The sequence below is a fragment of the Drosophila kikkawai genome, chromosome 4 (genome assembly GCF_030179895.1).
Source record: "Drosophila kikkawai strain 14028-0561.14 chromosome 4, DkikHiC1v2, whole genome shotgun sequence".
Lineage (NCBI taxonomy): Eukaryota > Metazoa > Arthropoda > Insecta > Diptera > Drosophilidae > Drosophila > Drosophila kikkawai.
This window is the reverse complement of record NC_091732.1, coordinates 654,916-670,204: the sequence shown is the minus strand read 5'-3', so window position 1 is coordinate 670,204 and position 15,289 is coordinate 654,916. Positions and strand designations below refer to the sequence as shown.

Below are 15,289 nucleotides of genomic sequence, written 5' to 3'. Positions count from 1 at the left end.
ACGCATCCAAGAAGAAGCTTAGAAGCACATGGGGCCTCTCACCCGCTCTAATGCATTGGGTGTACATATCGGTGGTGCGTTCGACTCTGCTGTATGGAGTCTTAGTGTGGTGACAAGCCATGGAGAAGAAAACGTATAATAAGCTTATGGAGAGAACCCAGCGGCAGGCACTGCTATGTATAGCAGTGGTGCGGAAGTCCTACCAAAGCACTCGAAACCATAATCGGTATATATCCCCTAGATATCCAAGCGCAACTGACAGCAAGAAAGGCGGCACAACGTCTGGTTGCATCAGGAAACTTGTCGCTACAAGGATTGGAGCACAGTTCAATTGGTCGAGTCTTGAGCAGTACATCTGACTACAGTATTCATGGGATCAAATGACTGGAAGTCAGGCAAGCACCATGCTCAATACATCAATATATACATCGACGGCTCCAAGATGGATGGATGAAATGAGGCTGTCTTATAAGCTTTCAAGCCCCTGCAGTATGTTCCAGGCGGAGGTATATACCGTCCACATGAGGCGGTCAATTTGTTCGTAGACAGTTAAGCAGCGATAAGATCCATGCAATCATCAGCTGTCAGTTGCAAAAATCTGATGGCAAGCACGGAGTCACTAGATAGTCTGAGCACGACTAAGTCAGTGAGGATCTACTCCTTGGGTGTGCTAAAAACACCTTGATCTTCACGGATTTCGAAACCCGTATAAATAGTCTTTAGGTCCATCCAGGATTTTCCCCGGATAGCTAGGGGTTATATTTACAAATGCGTGGCCCCACTAGGGCTGTCTGGATAAACCTAACCTAACCTAACCATCTTCGTGGTCAACAACTCGCGCCTCACCCCGGTGGAGAAGTTGTTCGACTTGTTATCTAAGTGGCGATGCGCTCGCCATAGTATCCAAAACCCCGCTGACCAATGAAGGGTTAATTTCCGCATGGAGAAGCCTCACCGACCGCTTCGAGAATCGGCGGCTATTGGTCAACAGCAATTAAAAAAAATCAAATTTGCCTGAACTGTTTTGCACGAGGGCACCAGCAGCGGGACTGCACTAGTTCTCATAGCCGCTTGACATGCCACAGCCGTCATCACACTCTCCTGCACCGCGGTAATCCATAAGCGACTGCACCAAGTCCGCATGCGCCAGCCAGTTCTCGACCCGCGCCCATTCCAAGAGGCCCCATGCACGAGCCTTGATCGACTCTGGTTCCGAGGCAACCTTCATTATGGAAAGGCTGTTCAATCAAGTCAACCCACCATTCAAGCCATGTCAGACCCTAGTTTCCGGTATCAATGAGACAGGAGCCGCTCAATCCACCAAGCTCTGCAAAGAGCATCCATTTGAGTGCCTTCCAGACCCGGGGTGCAGCTAGAAACTGCAACTTATATTTTTCCGCAGTTGGTCGGGAAGCTACCCTCATATCCGATTCCACGATACCTGCTTAGGGAACTTCCTGACATCCCCCAAGCTGATCCAACGTTCTTCGAGAGCTCCGAACGTCCGACGACCTGATTGGGGCTGGCATTCTTCCAAGAATAATTTTTTTTGGGTCTCTTCTGGCGCAAGAGACGACTTTCGGATGGGTACTCTCAGACCCAGTGTCAACAGAAGCCACGAGCGGCGTGTCGGTGTTCTCAACCCGAATTTCCATCGCGGCAAACCGTTCGTTGGACAAAGTCCTTCCCACTCGCAGTGCTGCTGCCTTGGCAAGCACGCGGCGTAAAAGCACGCAGTCATACCGTTGCCAAATCCACCCGCTCCGGAGATGCCAACAGTTCCTCAGACTTAGCGCAGATAAGAGACTCCGGCGGTTCTCGACAACCGCTACTGTTCCAACTGCTTGGCCCACAAACATTCCGAAGAAACCTGCCGCAGTGGGACCTTTGCAAGACGTGCTATTAGAACCACCACACTCTCCTGCGTATGCATGACCAACCAGTACATGCACCACGCTCGCAACATCGGGCCTTTCCATACTTCCAGTTAGCGCATGGAAGCGCCCGCCTGCCAGCAATAACCAGTTGCCCTGTCACTGCGACGTTTTATGTTACTGTAGTGTCGTAGCTCTATTCCGTGTTTCAATTCGTAAGTTATTTATAGTACTGATGCCGATTTTTTTTCTCCGCCATATTCCGTTAGTCATATAAGGCACGATGTCTTCACGTCCACACAGCGTCATCGCACTGGAGCGCAGATGTACTCAAGGTTCACAATCCTACCGTTACCGAGTCTGCCGGATCCATCTGTGTTGTCGATTCCTCAGACTGAGTGCCGAGTAGAGACTGCGGCCCTCCGCCTCCACTCTACGTTCAGCCGACAATTTGCGAAACTCCTTAGGCGCTCCTCGGACCTCGTCCACCGCTTCTAGGCCATTTTCCGCCGCACGCTCCACGTCTACTGCTTCCGTGTGCTCTAAGACCGACAGCACTACGGCTGGAAGTCGTCTTCAAGATCGAGCCTCACGTGCGCATCCGCACGCCAATTAGGAAGCTGAGCTACGCTGTGCGGACCCACATCTGGGATATTACGCTGGCTGACAAGAGCTTCTACCTCTCCGCGACGGTCTCCATGGTCTTGGGCGCGGATATGTACCCGAGCGTAATGCAGCCGGCCTTCTTCAAACTCCAGGACGGTTTACCGGTGGCCCATTACACCGTCTTTGATTGGGTCGTGTCCGGAGCCCGCCACCAGCCGTAATACGAACCTGTTGCAACCCGATCAATTGCAAGGGCGAAGTGTTTAGGTACGCGGACCATTGTACCGCCGATGCTGGCTGAGATTTCCGCTCTTGCCCCTTTTGCTCTTCCGTAATCGCTCTCCCGCGGCGCTGAGCGCTTCCGCACTCTCAAGCGCGGGCCTCGGGTTTCGATGCCAAATTCCTAGATAGGCCGCTGCCGATCTCCCGATCTCGCTTTAGCGAAGTAAAGCGGGCGGGAGCCCGACCTTATGCTTAAACTAGAATTAGTTCCATGTATACAGCCAATAAAGCTGAACCTTCGATTGAATTTACCCACGACGACCCCGATCTACTTATTTCAATTCCGACAACTTTTACGCTTGCGCCGTGGGTATGTTCCTCCGTCTACTAACCACCACCACTTCCAAGGAAAGAAGTGCCGCCCCAAACAGATATGAATATGTAGGCATCCAACTACTCTCACTGATATATAATTCAAAACTGGCCGGATCGGACGACTATATCATATAGCTGCCATAGACAAGAAAGGAAGCTAACTTCGGCACGCCGAAGTTTGTATACCCTTGCAGATTGGTTTTGATGTTTATATTATAGATTTAAATGCTGAAAACACTCACAAAAAAGAGTTTCATTACATTTTACCTATACTTATTATGTTTACAGTTTGACAGTAACAGTTTTACATTCCCAGCTTTATATATTTTATACATTTACCGATCGCTTCTATGGCAGCTATAAGATATAGTTGTCCGATTTTTATGAAATTTATACCAAAATTCTAGAATAATATATCTCAGAGTAAATAAAAATGCGTTGAAAAACAACGAAGCTGTAATTTTATTTCTATTAATTTCCCGATCGTTCCTATGGCAGCTATATCATATAGTCGTCCGATTTTCATAAAATTTTTACTAAAATTCTGAAATAATATAGAATGGCCATATCTAAAAAATGGTGCAAAAATGTTTAAAAACAGCAAAGTTATAATTATTTGTTCGGCTGGGGGAAACTTGGTGTCCGTTCCGTAAGATGAGCACAAAAAATTATTATAAAACACTCCCGCGCCGCAGTCAGCGAAAACACCGTAGAAATAGCGAAAAGTCACCACCAAACGAAGAGAAATAGTAGTAGGCCGGGGGGGCGTGGTTAATTTCAAAATATAAAATCGTGGACTTGGTCCGCTTTATTAGACTTCAGTATAGGAATTAAAAATACAAGTTGGAGTGAGAGATCAGAACCGCCGATCGCCCAGAGTCGAAAGCCTCCGCTAGAAGAGCGAGAGAGCAAGCTGCGCAAGAGCGCAAGCTGAGAGCGAGAGCGCGCTGAGGAGCTTTGCAGAAGCGGGAGCGCTTCGGAGTCGCGCGGGGGGGAAACGAAAGCTCCTGACCTAAACATTCCGCCCCCCTTGCAATCACTATGGGTTGCAATAAAGTCTGCTCCTCATTACGGCGTGTGACAGGCCCCGGACAGGACCCATCCAAATACGGTGCTTTGGGCCACCGGCAATCCATCCTGCACTTTCAGGAACCCAGGCTGCATAACTTTGGGGTACACATCCGCACCCAGGATGACGGAGATCGTAGCCGGAAGGTAGAACCGTTCATCAGCCAAGGTGATGTCCTTGAAATAGGCCCGCACAGTCTCATCCAACTGTCGGATCGGAGTGCGGACGCGCACGTGAGGCTCCACTTTGAAAACGAGGTCGAGCCGGACATGGGCGTTCGTTTTCGAGCCGACGGTGGCTGAGCAGATCTGTTCAGCACCCACCGCTGTCGTTGAAAGTCGCAAAGAAGTCGCCAGCGACGCGTCAATGCAGCTCATAGGCGTGCATGGGTCGATAAGCGCCGCTGTGTCGAACACTCGCATCCCGGTGTCAATCCGCACCAGCGCGGTCGGGAGGAGGTTCACGCGGTATCGCTGAAGCAACGTGGCCAGTGAAGGCCCTGTCAGAACTCCCTGCGGGGCGAATGCCGCGGTTCGTGGAGAGGCCGACGAATGCCGTGGAGAGGCCGAAGAATGCCGAGGAGAGGCCGACGAAAGCTGAAGAGAGGCCGCAGAGCGCCGAGGAGAGGCCGAAGAGCGCCGAGGAGAGGTCGAAGCGTAGTGAAGAGAGGTCGAAGCGTGGTGAAGAGAGGTCGAAGCGTGGTGAGCAGAAGCTCGAGCGCGACGAGAGGGCGGCGTCAACTGACGCGAACGACGTAAATACAGCGGCTGCTCCTGCATATGCAGCAGTGTGTGGTGCTTTCCGTTGCAGATCTTGCACCTATCGCCACGGCGGCACGCTCCATCCGAATGCTCGTGAGCCAAGCAGTTGGCGCAATAGCGATTCGCGAGGACCGCGCGGAGCCTCTTTTCGATGCTCAGCCGCAAGAATCTGCGGCACTTCCGTAGAGGGTGGACTCCGTGGCAGACTCGGCAACGGTAGGAATTTATACCTCGTGTACGTCTGCTCTCCATTTCGACGGCGCTACGTTGACGTGGGAACAATGTTTATAATCTGGAGTAGGATACAAAAAAAAAGAATTAGTATGGAGTCGAAAATATGACTTAGAACTAGCGAAAGAAGCAAACTACGGAGTGAGGATACGGCTAGTTATTGAGATTTTTCGGAGGTCGCCCCCGGAAGCAATACGACTTCTGCGACAGGGCGCTTAACGATTCCCCGAGCAGTACGAATATTCACTACTCGGACATGACCATCGGGTCCGGGAAACACGGAGTCAATCCTGCCGAGCCGCCACTCATTGGATGGCAGATTATCGTCCTTGATTATAACCATCTCGCCCACCTCGAGATTTCTTGTGAGGACTTGCCACTTTGTTCGCTTGTGGAGCTCCTTGAGGTACTCTTCCTTCCATCTCAGGCGGAATTGCTGATGAAGGGCCTTAAGGTGCTGCCACCGGTTGATAATAGAAGTGGACGCACCCTTAATTTCGGGTTCGACGGTGGCGAGAAGGGGTCCCCCTACGAGAAAATGACCTGGCGTGAGTGCTAACAAGTCTGTGGGGTCTTCGGACATCGGGGCGAGTGGACGCGAATTTAGACAGGCCTCAATCTTGGCCAGCAATGTGGAAAGCTCTTCGAACGTATACTTTCGAGTGGCTGTGGATTTATAAAACAGCGTCCCAGCTTCCCATAATCCTCCCATGTGCGGGGCTTCTGGTGGTATGAATTGCCACAGGAGTTCCTGGTGACTATAAGCATTCGTCACGGATTCCTTGACCGCTTGCAGAAATTCACGCGACAGCACTGCGGCTGCACCAACAAAGGTCTTCCCATTGTCTGACTGAACTTGTCGAGGGCACCCTCTTCGCGAGACGAATCGGGCGAATGCTGCGAGAAATTTCTCTGTTGTGAGGTCAGAAGTAGGCTCTAAATGGATGGCCTTCGTGGAGAAACATACAAACACCAACACATAGCCCTTGGTAATCAGGCAGGCTCTCCCGGTGTAGTTCTTTATATCAAACGGTCCGGCATAATCCATGCCCGTGTACGTAAAAGGCCGCGAAAAGGACGTTCTTTCTTTTGGTAACTCGCCCATGAGTTGGGTCTGCAACTTCTTTTTGTGGATCACACATATTTTGCAGGAGAAAATTACAGACTTGACTAAGTTCTTGACCCTTGGTATCCAGAATTTTGAGCGGATTAGGCGTACCATTAGCTGATTACCGCCGTGCAAGGAGATGCGATGCGTAAAGGATACAAGGAGACGCGCCAACTGACAGTTGTATGGAAGAAAGATCGGATGCCGTTCATCATATTGGAGGACTTCGGAGGCCGTCACCCGACCACACGCCCTGATGAGGCCGTGAGGATCAAGGAAGGGATTCATGTTCTTAATAGAACTGGATGCTGGAATTGGCCGCTTTTGGCTCAGGCAGGCATATTCAAGCGCAAAGTATCTGCGCTGTGTTATGAAAATTAGGAGTCGCTCAGCTGTGGAAATCTCTGTATTGGATAGCTGCAGCTCGCCTGGAATAGGTCGTTTTTGCGTTTTTGGATGAAGCGCTGAACATAGGCGAAAACTCGTAGTGCCTTATCGAGCTTGGAGAACCGCTCAAGCATGTCCTGCTCCGGGCATGCTAAATGGCAACGTATGGGTCGCTTCTCGATGTCGATGTCGGAAACAGATTCATAAGGTGCAGGCCAGGAGTCTTGTGGCTGAGTTAGCCATAAAGGCATATGCAACCATAGCTCACTGGTAGCTAACTCTTCAGTCGCTACTCCACGACTGGCTAGATCTGCTGGGTTGTGCTCGGAACGCACGTGAGACCACTGGCTGGCATCAGTATTTTGAGCGATTTTTGTGACTCTATTTGCGACGAAGGTCGTCCACTGACATGGTGGCTTGTTCAACCATGCCAGCACAATAGTGGAATCAGTCCATAGAAAAGATTCTATACGACCGAAAGGAATCTGAGGCAGAATTGCAGTCCACAAGTCTGTCAGAAGGACGGCTCCACACAGTTCTAGACGCGGGAGCGAGACGGTTTTTACCGGAGTGACTTTGGTCTTTGACGTTAGAAGATTTGATGAAATGATTCCATCACGCTGGATGCGCACGTAAATCGCTGCGCCATAAGCCTTTTGGAAGGCATCGCAGAAACCATGGATTTGGACTTGTACACCTGGACTTGTACCCTGTACCCAACGCGGGATGCGAACTTGGTGGAGGAAACTGTAGCTCCGAAGGAAATCATGCCAGCGATGTAGTAGTTCTGCAGGAAGAAACTCATCCCATTCGACGCTGGCTAACCAGATATCCTGCATCAGGATTTTGGCCTGAACCACAAATGGGGAGAGCCACCCAGCTGGGTCGAACAATTTCGTGATTTGGGATAAGACGCCGCGTTTCGAATAGTTTGCCTGAATGGTGACCTCTGTTGGGACAAAATAGAACTCATCCGTCGTAGCGTTCCACCGTACTCCCAATGTCTTAGTGGTGCTGACCTCTTCGAGATCAAGAAAATCAGTCGAAAGTAGATGCTCTTTAGGAAGTGCTTTAAGGAGTGCACGTTCATTCGATGTCCACTTGCGGAGAGGGAATCCAGATGAGTCCAGAGCTGCTTGCAGCTCCCGAATGACTAAAATAGCTTCAGCCTCTGTATGGGCTCCTGCTAGCACATCGTCGACATACATATAATTTGAAATTATATGCGACGCCCGTGGATATTGGGCGTTGACATCGTCGGACAATTGTTGCAGTGTTCGTAGGGCCAGGAAAGGGGCACAATTCACTCCAAACGTGACCGTCTGAAGCTCGAAGTCGGATATATCCCCTTGGCCATTTCGAAAGAGAATTCTCTGAAACGGAGTGTGCTCTTGGTTTAGGAGAATTTGCCGATACATCTTGGTGATGTCGGCATTGAAAACGAATTTAAACGTCCGCCACTTCAGGATTTGAAGAGTGAGATCGGACTGCAGTACTGGCCCTGGATACAGAATGTCATTAAGGCTGTTCCCATTGGAAGAAGGTTGATGCGTTGAAAAGTACGCGAACTTTCGTGGTCGCAATTTCGGGCTTAAATACTGCATGATGGGGGAGATAGAAATTTATCTTGTCGGTATTCGGAGGCACCGGCTTCATATGTCCAAGATCGATATATTCTTGGATCACTGAGTCATAAGTGTCTTTGAGAGCGGGCTCCTTCTTCAAGCGAGTCTCATTCCTCAGAAACTGTGCGAGTGCGGAACTCATGGAATGCCCCAAGTCAATGTGCTCTGAATCTTTGAAGGGCAGGGGTACTATATATTTCCCGTCGCAGGATCTGGTAGTTGTTCGGACGAAAAAGTCTTCACACAACTTGTCCGTCTCCTTTACCAGTCTACATGGAAGGTCCTCCACCTCCCAAAATTTTGTGAGAAGTGTTTCCATGTTTGCTTCGGACTCTATGGATATCTGTGTGGTAAAAGACGAAACCCTACTAGTGGTTGAAGACAATGGGCCGGTCAAAATCCACCCGAAAATGGTCTCTTGCGCTAATAAAGACCCACATACGTTTGGCCTCCAGCCCGATAGCAGGACAGACGGAAGAATATCCGCACCTAGAAGAAGGTCTATCTGAGACGGCTGGAAAAACGACGGATCTGCCAATGGCATATTTGGCAGCTTATCAAGAATGTTTCGATCAATTATGCTTGTCGGAAGATTGCCGGCCAGGTTCGGCAGCACAAACGCCGTCGTGTCGATCTTGAGCATAGGTTTGGCCGGAGTGCCCATATGGAAATGACACATTTTTTGTGAGACACCGGAATTGGCTTGGTTGAGCCCTGTGACTCTTGTTGTTACGGCTAGAAATGGAAGTTTAATCCGGTTGGCAAGCCTCTCTGAAATGAAAGTGCCTTCGGAGCCTGAATCTATCAGGGCACGTGCTGGAAAATTCTCTCCTCGGTCGCACACATGAACTATGGCCGTACCTAGAAGTACTCCTTGTTGGTTGGAGGCGAAATGAACTGACGTGTTTGAGATTGGCTGCTCTGGAGGGTGAGCCGGCGCTGTGCTAACAGCGTTAGACGGAGTATCTTTGTGCAAGAGCGTATTATGCCGTCCCCTGCATGTGAAGCAACTATGCCTGCTCGGGCATTCACGAAGATTATGTCCCCTTGCAAAGCAATTAAGGCACAGTCTCTTTTGTTTAATATATGATGCTCTTTGTGGTTGAGTCATCTGCAAAAAACGAGGACAAAGCCGAACTGGATGAGGCTCTCTGGAGCAGAGATCACAAAATCGTGCGCGTGGCCCGACTTGTGTCTCGAAGGTATTTACCCTCCTTGGTTGTGCACTTCTGGGCTCCCTTGAATGCTGTGTGCTGGAAGAATTGGGTCGGACATCCTCAATTGCTTCTAACGTCCGATATCTCTCCTCGAGAAAGGAATTAATTTCTTCCCAGGCTGGGATCGCGGACTTATTGGTCAAGGACTGCTCCCATAACGAGAGAGTGACGTTTGGCAACTTGGAGGAGATTAGAAAAATTAGAAGGCAGTCCCAATTTTCCGTGGAAATTTGTGAATGCTCGAGGGCTATCAAGCACCCTTGGATTGTGCTCTGCAGATCTTTCAAGGCCGTGCCTGATTCACTGCCTAGGGTCGGAAGACTAAACAGGATTTTTAGTTGGCTGTTTACCAACAATCGCTTATTTTCAAAGCGATCCTGAAGCGCTGACCACGCGGATTGGAACCCATCATTAGTCAGCGGAGACTTGGCCACAATGGCGTGAGCTTCGCCGCTAGTTTTAGCGTTTAAGTGGAAAAGCTTTTCCACTGGAGTTAACCTGGAATTGTTTACATAAATGGCCGTAAACAGGTCACGAAAGGTGGGCCAGCGCAGATAATCTCCGTCAAAGATCCCTGTATCGCATGGCGAAAGACGGCAACCCCTCGAGAATGTCTCTGTCGGCGGAGCTGTTCTTGGCGGTGAAGTGGGGGCGGACATACGGTCGATGTCGTCATTTAGCTTCGCAGCACATCTTTCGAACACCGCATAGCAGTGCTCATATTTGTTTTGCAGTAACGGAAGATTTCCGCTACCTCCTTCGCGAAGAGCTGCTTTGGAAGCGGTTTCATACTCCCGTTCAACCTTTTCCCATAAGGATTGTATCTGATCCAGACGGATCCTTAAGGTAAACAAACTAGGCTCGGAAGAGGATGCCGTAAATATCTGGCTTTCAAATTTGCTAAGACGGTCGCTAGTTGAACTCAAGCAAAATAACGTCTAAAGTGCTCTTGGCTTTGGATCTCAAATTACTTGACGGTCCCGCGTCCGTGTTTCTCGGACTCGGTTCCCGCCTTTGACTTCCATCTATTGAAGGCGCTAACTGCGCTCCCTCCCTCTTCTGACTCGCGTCTTGCAGAATTGGTTCTTGTCCTTCCGACATTTTTTTTTTTTGGATTGGATTGGCAAGAATATGCCGTAGAATTCGAATGTTAGACTTAGTTGTGGTCAATACCGTCAACTAAAAACGCCGAAGTAGAAATGTGAGACGGTAAAAACGAAGCGAATATGGATTGCAAGAATATGCCGCATAACTAGGATGGTAGATGGTAGATGGCGGGATTAATCAATCTCAGAATTGCAAGTAAATAAACTGGAAAAAATTTACTTGACGTAGAAGCGACGATAACCGAAAATATGTGTAGCGGACTCACTATCAATTGGAGCAAATGCGACGAGAATTTAAAATTTATTTGTAGTGGAGCCAATATTAATTGGAGCAAATGCGACGAGAATGGAAAATTTATTTGTAGTGGAGCCAATATTAATTGGAGCAAATGCGACGAGAATGGAAAAATTCAGTTGTAGTGGAGCCAATATTCATTGGAGCAAGTGCGACGAGAATTTAAAAATTTATTTGTACCAAATAACTCATTGCTGGACGGAACTGCCGAGTTGTTTATTATTTTCGTATTTAATAATAACCCAATAAATGCAAAGAAAATATATATGGAGTACCCTTGACAATTGCGGTTATTTAATCGCGTGCAAAACTTTAAAAAGTATTAAATGAGCAATTAATTGATTAATTATTAATTAATAAAAAAATATTAATTATAAGGAAAAAATAATTCGATCGGAATGGTGGGATCGGAACACCTGACACCTTTTTCCTCAACTCAATGTTCGTTGGGATGCGCTGCCGGCAATATAAAGCTCTTAGTCATGATAGAATTATATAATGTATAATTGTATCATGCTCTTAGTTATGTATGTATGTAAGTATGCAGATGTCGCGACGGCAGCGGAACTATGTATGTAAGGCGCGCCAATAAAATGCAGAAAAAAGACGGACACTGGCTTACAAAATTTTGAGGAAAAAATAATTCGATCGGAATGGTGGGATCGGAACACCTGACACCTTTTTCCTCAACTCAATGTTCGTTGGGATGCGCTGCCGGCAATGTAAAGCTCTTAGTTATGTATGTATGTAAGTATGCAGATGTCGCGACGGCAGCGGAACTATGTATGTAAGGCGCGCCAATAAAATGCAGAAAAAAGACGGACACTGGCTTACAAAATTTTGTTTAAATATTTTATTCTTTATTTATTATGTTTTATTTTCTTGGTTTTAAAAATGTTGTATGTAAATGTATGTGGATGGGGAAAAAATATAATATGGAATAATATATGTTTTATCTGGAGAAAATATAATAATATATGTGTATATATGGATGTTAGCAGCGGACTGTATTATTTATTATTAGTAATTTTTTATTATCGGAATCTTACTATTTTTTTTTTTATATTGTGTGAAATAAAATCAATGTCTTTCTGTAGACCGATGTATGGACATATGTATGTATGAATTTTATTTTTGTGTCGGAACCGTTTTGTACGTTGATGTACGGATATGCCAATATGTATAGAGGAAAGCGGACGAAAAAGAATATGGCGACGTTTAAAACGGAGACGGATTGAAAAAAATTTGCCAAATTTTATGAAATGGAAAATAGTAAATGGAAAATTCCTCAACTGCCGTTGTCAGGAAAACTCGCTCTTGGAGTCGACACGGAAAATTAATCTTGCAGCAGAGTGACCGAAATTAATTGTTCGGACTACTGCTGAAGACCGGCAGTGAGGGGGCGACGGAATAGTTCGTACTTATCTTGGGAAATAAGAAACGCTGAGAACTGCTGGTGAGGGGTTGAAAAATCCGGAATCCAGAAAAAATCCAAAAATCGGGCTCCGTAGGACCAAATGTTCGGCTGGGGGGAAACTTGGTGTCCGTTCCGTAAGATGAGCACAAAAAATTATTATAAAACACTCCCGCGCCGCAGTCAGCGAAAACACCGTAGAAATAGCGAAAAGTCACCACCAAACGAAGAGAAATAGTAGTAGGCCGGGGGGCGTGGTTAATTTCAAAATATAAAATCGTGGACTTGGTCCGCTTTATTAGACTTCAGTATAGGAATTAAAAATACAAGTTGGAGTGAGAGATCAGAACCGCCGATCGCCCAGTGTCGAAAGCCTCCGCTAGAAGAGCGAGAGAGCAAGCTGCGCAAGAGCGCAAGCTGAGATCGAGAGCGCGCTGAGGAGCTTTGCAGAAGCGGGAGCGCTTCGGAGTCGCGCGGGGGGGAAACGAAAGCTCCTGACCTGAACATTATTTTTCTAAAAATTTATCGAACATTTGTATGGCAGCTAAATGATACAGTCGTCCGATCCGGCCCGTTTCGACATATATAGCAGTGAGAGTATATAGAAGAATATCAGGCCTGCTCCGGTAATCGTAAAATTTTTTCGATTTCGTTTTGGGCGAAAACGAACCGTTTTCGTTTTTAGCTGCTCCGGTTTTCGGCAAAGTTCTGCTATCGGAATGTTTCGTTTTCTCATCGTTTCTCACTGCTCAAGAAGCTAACTTGTGTTTTTGGTAATAAGCAAACAACGTAAAGTACTGCCTATTATATTTACAATTGCCTTTTCATAAGCCAGAAAAAGGCAAAAAATGTTAGAGTTAAGCAAATCTAGGCACCTAAGATGCTGCCACACTTTTCACAGTTTCAATTCCGGTGGTCTCAAATAATTATTTGGTTAATTTGGACTATTTAAGTAATCACATTAAAAAACATTAATTATAAACAATCATTTTGGCGGTTCTTTAAAGTTATTAATGTATTCATTTATATTTTATAAGTATTTTTAACTGGATGTTTCGTTCCACCAACAATATGGCAACCTTGGCGATAACTTTTTGCGGTTAACCTATCGACCTATCGCCAAAACGAGAAAACTGGTTGAACACGGCAAAAATTTTGTTGTCAAATCTGAGGAGGGGTCAGAAATAAATTTTTTATAAAATAGCTACCTGCAAGAATGATCTTGTGGTGGTGTGGAATAAACATCAATAGACCACCGAGTAAACTATTTTTTTCCTTTTGTAAATAAGATCTGATTTCATATAAAAAAAGCCATTTACTTTTCATTCCGGCCAGAAAAAGGTGCCCGTTTTTTAAATCAAAAAAATCTTTCGTTTTCGATTACCGGAGCACCAATTTCTCGTTTTCAAAAACGAAAACGAAAAAATCTTGCCGTTTTCGGTTACCGGAGCAGGCCTGTATATGCAAAGTTTCATTCAGATAGCTTTAAAACTGAGGGACTAGTTTGCGTAGAAACGACAGACAGACAGACAGACAGACGGACAGACGGACATGGCTAGATCGACTCGGCTGTTGATGCTGATCAAGAATATATATACTTTATAGGGTCGGAAACGTCTCCTTCACTACGTTGCAAACTTCTGACTGAAATTATAATACCCTGCAAGGGTATAAAAATTATAGCTTCGGTGTTTTTCAACACATTTTCATCTTTTTAGGATATGACCGTTTTTTATTATTTTAGAATTTCGGTTTTAATTTTATGAAAATCAGACGATTATATCTTATGGCTGCCATAGGAACAATACGAATATTAATAGGAAAAAAATAGAACTTCTTTGTTTTTCAAGTGTATTTTTATTAAGAGATTGTTACAAATGTTGTTGCTGTTGTCATGGAAGTTTGGACAAACTCCGCAAAAGATACTTGTCAGTTTATCGTCGTTGTTTTGGACTCCTACTTCCTGTTCCTGTAATTCTGTCCGCGGCTTTAATTGTCCTTCAAGAATATAATGGGTTTGTTGAGATTAATAGTGTCTTCCCACACACCGTCAAAGCGCATCCATCATCCGTTGAACAAACGGTCCATAAGTTTTGCCGTTCCGAATTTTCTCATGTTGGACCGCACCTAGAGTGCATCTAAATTTAAACACCGTTTGTTGGCGATAGTTAGGCAATAGTTTTTCGGTGCAACTCTGATTTCTTTTTCTTATACGGTCTTCCCACACAGAGCATCTGAGAGGAACGGTTGGGATTTTTCGCAGATGCGAAACTCGTGTTCTCACAGAGCTGCGTCAAAGTGCATCTGCAACCGAACAGCTGATCGATCAGCTGTGGCTCATAAAAACGTTAACAATGGCTGTCGAATTGGCTTTAGCTAAATTGAAATGAAGCATTTACCAACTATTTTGACAGTTGTAAAACCGCAAAAGCACAGATTGCGTCAGATTTTATCCGCACTAATTTAAAATGAATTAGATGACGAGGAATTTGAGTTTCTCGAATGGTTTTTCTCTAACAAAGAGTAAATTCCCCGATGAGTATGTATAGGTGGTATAGGCTTCCCAAATCTATAAAACAAAGTAGGGGTAGCGGGTTTATATTAAATAGTAGCAATTGGGGACACTTTGGGGCAAGAATATAAAAAAAAACGCTAACAACTATTATGGGCATGCTTGTAGCTTTGGCGCCACATTTTAAATTACAATTTCATTTGTTCCTCGCCAAGTTTGTTTACATTTTCGTAGATTTGGCCAAATTTTCACTGTTAATAGGGTCTGCCCATACACCTTCAAAGCGCATTCACCGTCCGTTGAACTAACTGCCCATATGGTTTTGCCGTTCCGAATTTTCTCAAATGGACCGGCATCAAAGCGCATCTAAATCTAATGACCGTTTGTTTGGCGATAGTTAGGCGATAGTTTTTCGGTGCAACTCTGATTTCTTCTTCTTAACAGTGAAAATTTGACCAACACTACGAAAAATGTAAATAAAGTTGGC

At 46.1% G+C, this 15,289-nt stretch overlaps 1 pseudogene; it reads right to left on the bottom strand.

Moving 5' to 3' along the window:
- Window positions 1-5,752: 5,752 nt before the first annotated feature.
- LOC138929045 (uncharacterized) lies at window positions 5,753-10,576 on the bottom strand (annotated as a pseudogene).
- Between the last annotated feature and the right edge of the window lie 4,713 nt (window positions 10,577-15,289).